Source organism: Echinops telfairi, unplaced genomic scaffold (genome assembly GCF_000313985.2).
Source record: "Echinops telfairi isolate 266 unplaced genomic scaffold, ASM31398v2 ScPeMD7_3533;HRSCAF=4204_1, whole genome shotgun sequence".
Classification (NCBI taxonomy): Eukaryota; Metazoa; Chordata; class Mammalia; order Afrosoricida; family Tenrecidae; genus Echinops; species Echinops telfairi.
The window spans coordinates 10,602,965-10,615,184 of NW_022107432.1; the positions used below are offsets into that span (position 1 = coordinate 10,602,965).

Sequence of the window (12,220 nt, forward strand, 5' to 3'; positions counted from 1 at the left end):
TTTTTTTATTAAATACTTTTATTGGGGGCTCTTACATTTCTTATCACAATCCATACATTCATCCAGTGTGTGGAGCACATTTGCACATATGCTGCCATCATCATTTTCAAAGCATTCTCTTCCCACTTGAGCCCCTGATATCACCTCCCCATTACTTCCCCTCCCCACACCACCAGCCCTCCCTCATGAACCCTTAATAAGTTAAAGATTATTTTCACATCTTACAGCATCCTCCATCACACTGAGAAAGTGGAACAAGAGGTTCAGGGAAAAAAATGTCTTCAAACAGAGATGCCGCCTGAAAGCACCAGAGAATTATTAGTGCTCATTCAGATTTATAATGCGATGATTATATCCTAGAGTAAATGTCAGACTACTCATATGTAAAAATGAAATGCACAATCAGTTATACCATTCACGGACACTTTTTTCATACATTTATATTATCCTTCCTCAAATCAATTTATTGTCAAGAAATAAACATTTAAATTCTAATGTAACCTATTAAATGTGCTCACGTGTGTTGTTAATGAAGAGGCCGAGTTGGATAATTAAAAATAAAAGTTTTGTTAGTTTTTTCCCCCATGCCTCTTTCCTCCAAACGACCAAATTAGATGGATGTATGCAAAGGCTCACAACAAATCCATCAGTTAAATGTGGCGTAGATAAACGTTTGAAGGGAGGAAGGAAAAAAAGTTTCAGAGAGGAAAAGAGTTTTGCTGTTTCCGGGCCCAGGCTGCTTGTAATATGTACTGACCTATCAAGAGTTGCAAGAGCAATAAAAAGTGATCTCTCTTAACCACAGAACCAATGATTTGCAAAGCAGAACAAACTTGGATGTTCATGATCAAAATGTAGCTAGTGGGTGGATGTTGATAAATGTAGTAATACAGTTAGAACAACAAAATTAAAAAAACAAACTGAGTTTGGGGCAGTCAGAATGTAGCATTGACTAGTGTTGTCATTACAGGAACTATATTGTTCAACAGATAAATAAAAGATGCAGCCCATGGTGTCCTTGTGCCAGTGGAAGAGGTGTCAAGAATAAACAATCAAGGACATGAAAAGCTGTGATCAACACAGGACAATGCAACTCAAAGTGTTCAGTGCACTGGCGGCCGGGATTGTCAGTAGTTGCAGGGATTTTTTTCCCCAGTGAATGCCACTCTCAGACTGTAAACCACTGAAATCAGGTGGACAAGAACCTGTAAGAAATCCAAGGAATGGAAATTATGAAAACTCACTGCCAGCTTTGCGCAGTGGCAATATTGTAGTCAAAGAGGTCCACCCGAGGTGCGATTATTGCTAATTGAAAACTTTTCCCAATACCCCGCCATGACGATTTGAAATATAGTCAGCACTGGCAATTTTTGACGGTCTCCACGGAGACTGAATAAAAAAGAAAGAAAGAAAAACTAACTGCCATTGAGTAGATTCCAAATTGTAGCAACCTAACAGGACAGGATAGAACTGTTCCTATGAAGTTCTGAAACTATAACTGTTTACCAGAATAGGAAGTCTCATCTTTTGCCCAAGGAGCAGCTAGTGGTATCGAACTGCTGGTTAACAACCCAAGGAGTAACCACTTCTCCACCAGGGCTTCTTGGAAACGATAGTAAACAAACAAAGAAATAAAAATATACTACCACTAGGGTTGAGATGCTCTATAGACACTTTGGAAAAAAGATTGCAGCTCTCGCTTTCTCTCTCTTGTTCTCTCTCTCTCTCTCTCACTCTCCCTCTCTCATCCCAAATAATTTCATTAAGATGTAATCCAAACATCATACCATTCACTGGTTCAGTTATATTGAGCAGTGTTGTACAATCACTATTTTCCAAACCATCTGTTCCCTCTTGTCCTCCTTGATACAGTCTCCCCATTACCCTCGTTCCCCTGCCATAGCCCCCAAGAGCCCGTCATTCTAGCTATTGTCTTTACGGGTTCACCCAGCTTGGGTTTCATATGCTGAAAGCATGGAGGGAGACATACTATAGCATCAAGAACACTACCAACAATAACAAAAGTCAACAGAGATTAGCTCCAATTTGAAAGAAAAAAACAACAGCAAAATAATGAAAACCAGACCAATCTCCGTGTATCCAGAAAGAGATCAAGTGACAAAGTTTTAATTATTCAAGCCAGATTTATCTTTTTAATCAACTATAATCATCTTTCCAATATTGTCTGATAGCCACGGAGTTCCCATTCCTCATTTATGGCAGAGAGGACTCACCAGAGGCTTATTCCATGTGTAGATCCGGTGAATGTATTTTGGGCTTCCACTGCCATCCTGAGCCTTCCGCAAACCACAATTCCACAATTTAAGTTCTGATACCATCCCCTCCTTCAATTTTGGATTATATATTTTCTACTCCTTGACTCACAGATGTTGGTGTGCTACTTCCGTGTGGGCTTAATTGATACCCCACTAATGACTAGATGACTACTTGTTTGAAAACAAGCCTGTAAGACTGCAGATGCTATTCTTTCTATAGCCATTGGTCAACGTAGGCAGGCCCTTTTCTGAGGAAGAATTAGTCAATAATCAAAACTACAAATGTGCCCATTCAGTGTACATATATGTATTTAAGTAATTGTTAAAAATTAAATTAAATAGCATTAACAGTGTATTCTTTCCATATAATTTTCTTATTTCTAATGCCCAAGTTTTTAAAAAAGTATCATGATAATTTAAATTTTAAAAAAACATTAAAAAAAAACACCAGAAAAGTTGCTCTGCTTAGGTATACCAAGTAGCTATATCATACATATGACTCTAGAAGGTAAATGAGTTGACTTACTGTTTTGATTGGCCCATTCTAGTATTAGACAGAGTTATTAGGTTTGCGCTGTGTCATTTAGTTTACATTTCCTTCTCAGAAAAACACAAATTATCCTAACTACTATTTACCACTAAAAGCCAGAGATTAATGAAAAGACCACATTGGGCTAAGTGGGAAACACGTTTTATTTATTTGGAGCATAACTTTCCCCCTTGAATTTATAAAGGAACATGATTTACAATGTTCCATCTTCTGCCACTTTCATATCTGCAGTATTTCCTTTTTCTTGTGCGTGACTCTTCTAACATTCCTAAATCTTCCATACACACGCAAGAAATGATAAGTAACATGCTTTAACTTCCTTTTTTATTTTAAATTCTAATGCCATTTTAAAATTTCATAATCATTCATATATTTCCTCCTTCTTAGCCCCTTATTATTAATCATTTTAAGCAGCTTAAGAACCGGACTTGTAGAAACCCGTTAAAATTTCTTTTGAAAGGACAACTCTCTCAGGCTGAAACAGTTTGCTAATATAATTATAAAGGAAATTTTGATACGCTGCATCAACTGACTGGATAAAACTTTATGTAACCAGATGTCTTCCTGTATGCTATAGCATTGTGGAAAATATTCCTTAATGTTAACATTTCATGCCAAGAAAGCCCAACTGCCGGTCTGGAATATTGATTGCTGTTGGCTCTCTCTTGCCACAGGAATCCACTGAGCCTGATTCTGCAACTGAGTGAAGTTGTGTGAAGGTAATGCTTCTGAAAAAAGCCAGTCACTGATGTCTGCCAATAGCGAATAACGATCTCTGCTTTGTTACCTGTTTCTTTCAAGTTAGCTCTGAATTACGTTGAGTCCATGTGCATTCGAGCAGAACTGTAAGCCATAGAATTTCTCATGGCTTTTTGGGGCAGGGGCGGAGGGAGTAGATCACCAAGCCTTTCCTCAAAAGCAACTCCCAGTCAGCAGCTGAGTGCTTTGTTGGCTGTACCCAGAAACTCCCTAGCTTCCTGAGTCCCGAGCTATGTGCTATACACTTGCTTTCTTAGATGCCCGAGAAAATCGAGATCTAGATGTCTATGGTAAAAATGTGCTCAATGATATACAATGTAAAGTTCTCTTCCCATTTTCTATCTGACTTCCCTAAATGATATCAGACTATCTCTCAAATAAATTATTTATTTCCACCCAAACCTTAGTTTAAATCCTACTTCTTAGGGAACTCAACCTGAGTCCCATATTTCCCCTTCCCGAATATTTGTAGGATTTAAGAAATTGTACTTAGATAAGGAAATGCTGAGTTAGAAAGTGATTTATTTTGTTGTTAAAAAACTTTCTGAAAATCTTCTTGCACAAAGCTGAAAAGAAGCAGTCAAAACGTGGGACTGTTTTCTTTTAATCTGAGCGGATTTTATGACATCTTAGTAATATGAAAACCTATTATTTTAAATTATGTTTTAAAATGAAATAGAAAATTGTTCTCATTAAATGACTCACAAAAATCTCTGATTATTGACCCTCAATTAATTCACTTTTTTATTCATTTCAATTCATAATTTATTAAATCCAGACATAGTGAACAATACCAAAGAATCAAAATCAATTGAAAGTAGACATCTCATTTCAAATGCAGCCACCAAGCAGTCCAAAACCCCACAGAAAAATTTACACTAGCTATTAAAACTTGAAAATAATGTTCTGTTAGGTATAACAACTTTACCCCTTTAGTTTGAGTGGCAGTCCCATGCCCCTGGCACACCTTAATGGCAACCCCACACTCTGAAATTGAGTTTGTGAAGATTCGATACTTTGACACCTAGGCAGCTGTTTCCAGAACCTTTGGGATCCAGGAGATCAGAGCTTCGCCCTTTGAAACCCCAAAGGCCACGGACTCACCTTTGAGACCTAAGCATTTCTGTTTCCCGTGCGCCGTTTAAGAATTCTACAGATCTCTTAGCTGCTCCAAGATAATACTTTTCTTTTCTTGAAGACAACAGAGGTAGCTCCTTTGCTCTGTTCCTAGAATTCCAGAGGCAAACAGCCTTCTCTCCTTTTGTTCTGTACTTGGACCTTTCAGTCTGATCCAGTGAGTTTTTACTGTGATAGTTGTTAGATCCATCAGACACAAGATTAACCTCTTTAACAAAGTTTGTCTGGCCAAGTCCTAGGAGATGATTCTAGGACATAAGCCTTTTATTTGTATAATAGAACTTTCCAAATATTTTAGTTGATTTTCATCTTGCATAGCTAATTTTTAAATCCGTCTCTTCTCACATTTTACTTTAAGCAGCCAGGAGAAAAGAGATGGCCCCTTTAAAATCATGCTGAGATTCAGGTCGATCACTTCCCCAAATATTTGAACATAATTCAGATAAGGTCTTTGCCACTGCAATGGTTTGTATCAAAATTCTGCACAGGTTGGCTGTTGTCTGCTGTTCCTGTTTCCAATCAAATATTCATCAGAAGCTTTCCTAGTGCTCAATGGAAAGTACTTACCTAGTCCTAACTAGGGCCTTAGGACCAGAATACTTTCTTATTTCTTTCTCTTTTTTCAGAAATTATTTTATCCATTAATTGACTTGTTTATTACTTATATTTCACACTAGTAAATTTCACAAATAAAGGGACTTTTGATTGTAATTTTCCACTGTGATCAAGTATACGAACAGTGTATGTCTGTGTGTGTATGCATGATTGTATCTCTGGGTAGAAAATGAATGAATCAATAGAAGGAATCAATTGCTTAAGAAGGAAGTACAAAAACAAACACACAAACAAACAGAAAGAATGCAGTGCAAACCCGAGTCAAAAGCCTTGATACTAGAGTTAAGTTTATATATGCATGAGGTTATTCCAAACAAACAAAACATGCTGTCGCTCTTAATGGATGGCTGAGACAGGTTCTCTCGGTATCACTCTTGTCTTCGCCTCATTCCCCAAACCACACTCACTGCCGTGGAGTTGACTCTGACTCCTCGGATGCCCGCATGGTGCTCTGGGTTGTGCAGTGGCTTGTGCATTAGGCTGCTAACTGCAATGACATCAGTTTGAAATTGTCTGTAATCCCGTGGGAGAAACACAAGGATTTCGAAGTGCGCGAAGATTTAGTCTTGGAAACCCACGGAGGCAGTTCTACTCTGAGCAGCACGCTTGTCCTGAGTGTTGTTTGCTATAGTGCCATTTTTAAAAGTCCAATCATCGTAGTGACTTCCCAGGGGCTCTACTGGGACAGTTAAAGTCAGGGCAGAGGATTCAGCTCAGAACTTGAGGGTGATTGTCTCGGAGACTCCAACGGGGTACGCTTGGCAGATTTTCTAAAGGAACATGGAACAATCACAGGGCTGATTAGGATAAAGTTTGAAGAAAATCGTACACTTACTGGTGAGAAAAAGATCATGAAATACACCAAGGAATTTTCCCCTGGGATAGTAAACCAGTTCATTGAGGATAGCTAAGGCTGTCTTGTGAGATGGTCAACGGGGAACTCTATTGATTGAGCCGAAAGCGCTCTTCTTGCCCTTCACAATTCTTTTCCATTGTCGACCTCAAAGGGATAGAATGGGGACCCCTCAAAAATGTCCAGATGTGGTGTCCATCGTTCAGCACGGCACTCTTCAGGGAAGGGTTGGAAATATGGAAACACTGCCGACAGGAGGCTAGAGGCTGAGATGGAGTATATGGAAAAACTAGAGCTCTGCATTTTGGTGATTTCTGTTTAACGTAGGTTCCTATTATTCTGTAGCAGTATTTTTGCTTATTCTCTTACAAATGATTTCCAGAAAAAGAGAAATAAAATCAAGAAAGGGGGAATTATGTAACCTTTCTCAGATAGCGTTTACTGTATGAAGTGATTCACATTTTAACCTGGAGAAGTCTAGGCTTTGTCTTTGGAATGGAAGAGCAATCTCTACAGCAGATTGCAGTGCAAACCCATATTTGGAAATGAGCAAAGATTTGGTGTGGGGCGGGGGGGATTAAGAAAGCAAGATTGGAATAGGAAAATCATATTGCTAAGCATGTAGGTAAAGATAGACTTTATCTAGATTGAGTTCAGATGTGATTCAAAAAATTAAAAACATTTTTTATACTGGTAAATTTAATGCCATAAATAAATTTTTTAAACCTAAATAATTTAGTGAATTATTACAGAATAAAAGTCAGGTAGCGATTTTCCAAGTAGGTACTTAAAAGGTGTTAAAAGTAAGAGTGTTAGAAGCAAACACACATCATTGTGTATGCAGGGGAATATTTATGTGAATATTTACTAATGTCTTACTTTGGACAGTTACTCTTCTCCCCTTCTCCAATTCCAAATTGCAGTGCTTTTTGTAGGGTTACATTTTAAATATACATAAATGACTCAATATCATGCCGGACATAGGAATATATTAATATAGGATTATTATGTTATCAATATGCTTAAGTAGAGTGCCTGATGTGCGTTTCATTCCTGATATTCAGAATGTTCATTTTCTTTCAACTCTACCAGCCAGCTTCTACTGTTGTCTTTCCACCCACAATCCAGATGCTGACAAATGGTAGCATCCAGAACACAAGTGGTGAGTGTTACGTTGACTTTACAGATACATTGTAATCTGGAAAATAAGTAGAATTATCTTGTAGGAAGCAGGATCATTGGGCTGAGAGAGAAATTTGAATATTAATATTTTGCATATCATAAATTGATTATGTGCCTAAACTATAAATAAAGTAAAATTTAATATGTAAATATATTATAAACATAATTTTTGTCAGCTAATAATAAAACATATACATTTTAGAAAAAATATTTATTTACTCACCAAACAGTTCACTGTGCACTGACTTTGTATCAATCAATGTTTTATGTGCTGGAGGAAAATGGTGAATGAAAGTATACATTATCCTTGGTCTCATGAAGCTATGGCATATTGTGATAGACATACATTAACAAAAGAATTACAAACAGATAAAACTACAGATGAATGTGAGTCAGGAAACATTCATCAATGTCAAGAAATTTGGAAAACAGCTACTTGGTCAATTAATGAAAAGAGATCCATATTTGTGGCTATTCCAAAGAAAGATGATACACCCAAATGTGGACATTATTTTAAAATATCATTAATCTCACACACACAAGTACAATTTTGCTGAAGGTATTTCACAAAAATTGCAACAGTACATTAGCAGGAAACTTCCAGAAATTCAAGTTGGAGTCAGAAGGCCATGTAGGATATTATTACATGACTCAACTGAAAGCAGAGAACGCCGATGGATGCTTACAGTGGTGAGATTCAGATAATGTAACAACTGGTTCATTGCCCTAAAGACTATTTTAAGTATGAAAAGTGATATACCAAAATGTGGTTTATTATTTAAATCTTAATTCAGAACAATAAAATAGGTATAGCAAAACTAGATTGTGCTATAAGGAAATATTGATTTATACCTGACAATAGAACTGTTAAGATATTCTCATATTGCTTCTTGATACGTGTCCTCGCTTGCAATATTCTTTGCTTTCATCTGAGTATCATCAGCTCTACAATTTAACCTTAAACACTGTAGAAGTAAGATATCATTCCTTTAGGCCAATTAGACAATTGTCGTTGGATTTGACATATTAAAAATAGAAGACTTCTCGTCTGGCTGGACCAGAGGATGTACACTGGTACAGATAGGCACTGGAAACACAGGGAATCCAGGGCAGATGATCCCTTAAGGACCAGTGGTGTGAGTGGCGATACTGGGAGGGTAGAGGGAGAGTGGGTTGGAAAGAGGGAACCAATTACAAGGAACTATATGTGACCCCCTCCCTGGGGGATGGACAACAGAAAAGTGGGTGAAGGGAGAAGTCAGACAGGACAAGATATGACAAAATAATAATTTATAAATTATCAAGGGCTCATGAGGGAAGGGGAAGCGTGGAGGGAGGGGGAAAATGAGGACCTAATGCGAGGGGCTTAAGTGGAGAGGAAATGTTTTGAGAATGATGAGGGCAATGAATGTACAAATGTGCTTTACACAATTGATGTATGTATGGATTGTGATAAGAGTTGTATGAGCCCCTAAAAAACGATTTAAAAAAAAAGAAGACTTCTCAGATTATGTTCTCTTCACGCATTATGTTTATCTTTAAAAAGTCCTTTCCACTTCTGCTGAACTTACAATAATTGTTTTGACAATATCTGTACCTCATTGACCACTACAGGAATTGCATAATTCACTCATAATATCTTGTGGGAATTTGAGGCATAACACAAAGCTGAAACGAATGACAGCATGTCACCCTCTTGTTTGGCACATGTTTATCTTTACAATATAGGCTTGTTTACTGAAGTAACAAATACAAGAGAATAAAAATGTAGTATTTCATCAGAAGCATAAGTTTATGAAATGAACAAATTTTACAAGCCTAGTTCCATCTAATTTTTTAGCTATGGGCGGAATGAGCATTACTGTGGGAACTTAGAGTATATTGTTGCGCAGATGAATGCTAAAGAGTAAAGACTGTAAAGTTGTCATTTCCACGTTGGGCAGTTGACCAGCCACCACCTTGGAGCAAACCCAATGACAAGTGCCATTTTAACAACTGGGTTGCAGAACTCATCTAAATTATATATTGGTTCTCCCAGACCAGTGTGAACCAACTGAATCCCACCACTGGATGTTCATGTGTGTATTATTAGCTATGCAAAGGCATTTGACTGTGTTCGATATGACAAAAAATAGTTAACATTGCAGAGTTAGAATCCCCAAACAGTTGTCTGTACTCTACATACACCAGGAGGCACGCATTCAGACACAGCACTTTACAACAGTGAATGAGGCACGCATTCAGACACAGCACTTTACTACAGTGAATGATATACCCTTGTGGGAGGCTGAAATGATCCAACGGGCTTCAAAAGCAGATACCTATATTTTGCACTGGTTTATGGATTTTACTACAAAAGATTTCATTGCCAGGGAGTGCTGAGTAACGTTTTGTTCTACAATGGGGGAGAGAAGTCACATATATTTGAGAACCTATGCAATAGGAAAAGGGGACACCATCTGGTTCAAAAAAATTGTGTATTAGGATTGCATCTTTTCACCACATTTATTCCATCTGTATGTGGAGTAAATAATTAGAGATACTAGATTTTACAAAGAAGAATCGGGCAACAGGATTTGAAGAAGAGTCAATAGCAACCTGCAAAATGCAGATGATACAACCTTGCTGGCTGAAGGTGAAGAGGGCTTGAATCATTTCCTGATGGAAATCGAAGGCAATAACCTCAATATGAATTATACCTCAGCATGAAGAGAGCACTAATCTTCACAACTGTACCAATAAGGAGCATCATGATGAATAGAGAAAATATTCAATGATTCACGACCAGTTCTCCTGGAAACAGCTGCCAAGAAATCAAATGACAAATTTCACAGGGCAAATTTGTTGCAAACGTCCTCTACAATGCAGAGGGAGGTGGCACTGCGAGGACGAAGGTGCACCTGAGCCTAGTCACGTGGGGCATTTCCAATTCCCTTGTAGCATATGAAAGTTGGACAATGACTGGGTGGGGGGGCAAAGAAAAATTGAGGACTTTGAGTTATAGTGTTGGTTAAAAATGTTAAATATACCATGACATAGCAGAAGAAAGAACAAATCTGGCTGGGAAACATTCAGCCAGAACGCATCATGGACATGAGTCTGGCGACAGTTAGTTTTACCTTTTTGGTCCGGTTAGCAAGAGGGACCACTCCCTGAAGAATGACATCGTATTTGTTAAAGTAGAACCCATTGCTCTCAAGTTGATGTTGACTCAGAGTGACCCAACATATATTTGGTTTGCAAACATAAATTTTCATGAAGCAGGGCCTCTTGTTTCTCCTACCCAGTGGCTGATGTGTTTGAACCCCCAATCTTGCAGTTAGCAGTCTGCTACTTAACCAAATTAACTGCCATTGGGTTGATTCTGACGTTGTAGGAGACAGTAGAGCTGTTACCTATTTTCCATGGCTGTAATTGTTAAGGGTACAGATAGTCTTATCTTTCTCTGGAGGAATAGTAGTGGTTTAGATCTGCTGACTTTGCAATTAGCAGCCCACTCTGTAACACACTAAATGACAAGGGCTGTTTTTGGTAAAGCAAAAAGACCCCAAAGAGATGGATTGACACTGTAGTGGCAACAATGGGCTCGAACATGGCAGTGAGTGGGGGGAGTAGAGCAGGAGGGACAGTGAGTTCCTCTGTTGGACATAGGGTAATTTTGATTCAGAAATGACTTAACACCCCTTAACAACAACAACATTACTGTTTTTATATCATTATTAGAACATTGCTTGCAGCATGGGTTTGCACTTCCTTCCACTGACTTGTGAAGGAACCCGAGTGGGGGAGCAATTGAGTGCTGGGCGCCTAACTGAAATGCTGCCAATTTGAACCAGGGCTTTGAACAGAAACAAGATAAAAAAACTGAAACCAAGTCTGATGTGGTGCTAAGCCCTGGCCCCAAACTATTTTTGGTATTCCCTGGGGACTTCATTGCTCTGTTCCCCTTGCTGTTCTGTTCCACACCCTTAGTGTTTTGCCTTGGTGTGGTGGGGTAAAACCAGGCACAATTCCCACACTGAGTCTCCAGTGTTATCCCTCAGAGGGTCATGGATCAGTGAGGGATGTCGTGTCTCCTAGTGGGATCAAATCTACAGTGGTCAAAAGAGAGAACAAATGACAAAGCATTAAAGTTTAACTTCACTGTGAGTCCTTATAGACTCAATGGCAGTGAGGCGTTGTTTATTTTTATTCTAAAGTCACTTCTACAAATGTATGTATGCATCTATTCTATTCTATTATCAAAATTTACCACTCATTTTTACTATAATATAATGTACCCAAACCCAAGAGGCCCTAATACAATCCCAGGTATCCCAATATGGCATGAATAAAAGAGGTCTATCTCAACATGTTTTCAAGTATAGAAACACTGAAAATTACAGCACTGTACAATTTGCAGCAGAGATATAGCTGAATATCATGCAGTGAATTTAGCTAGGCACCTGAAGCACTGCCCTGATAATGAAAACAATGCAATGCAGCATGACAAAAATAATCGAGACAAGTTAGAAATATTACAAATAAACAAAACAAAAAAAATTAGAGTATTGTGCCACTCTAGAATGCTTGCAGGTGAAATTAGAGTAAAAATTGTTAATGCGTGTATTGAATTAGTTGCTGTTAAGGGTTTTATCATTTAGTGAATTGAATATACAGGATTTCATAAAATTTAAGTTCAACTATTGCTTCTATTGTCAAATTTTTAACTCAACTTAGATGATGTTAGGAAATAATACCTCACTTGTCCTTAAACTTATCTTCAGGGGAAAAATGAGGACCTGATGCCGGGGGTTTAAGTGGAGAGGAAACGTTTTGAGAATGATGAGGGCAATGAATGTACAAATG

At 38.1% G+C, this 12,220-nt stretch overlaps 1 non-coding gene across 1 annotated transcript; it reads left to right on the forward strand.

The window, feature by feature from the left end:
- The first annotated feature begins 1,248 nt into the window (after positions 1-1,248).
- On the forward strand, positions 1,249-1,389 carry LOC115871207. Its single transcript, XR_004047161.1, has one exon. It is a non-coding gene; the product is annotated as a U4 spliceosomal RNA (small nuclear RNA).
- Positions 1,390-12,220: the final 10,831 nt, after the last annotated feature.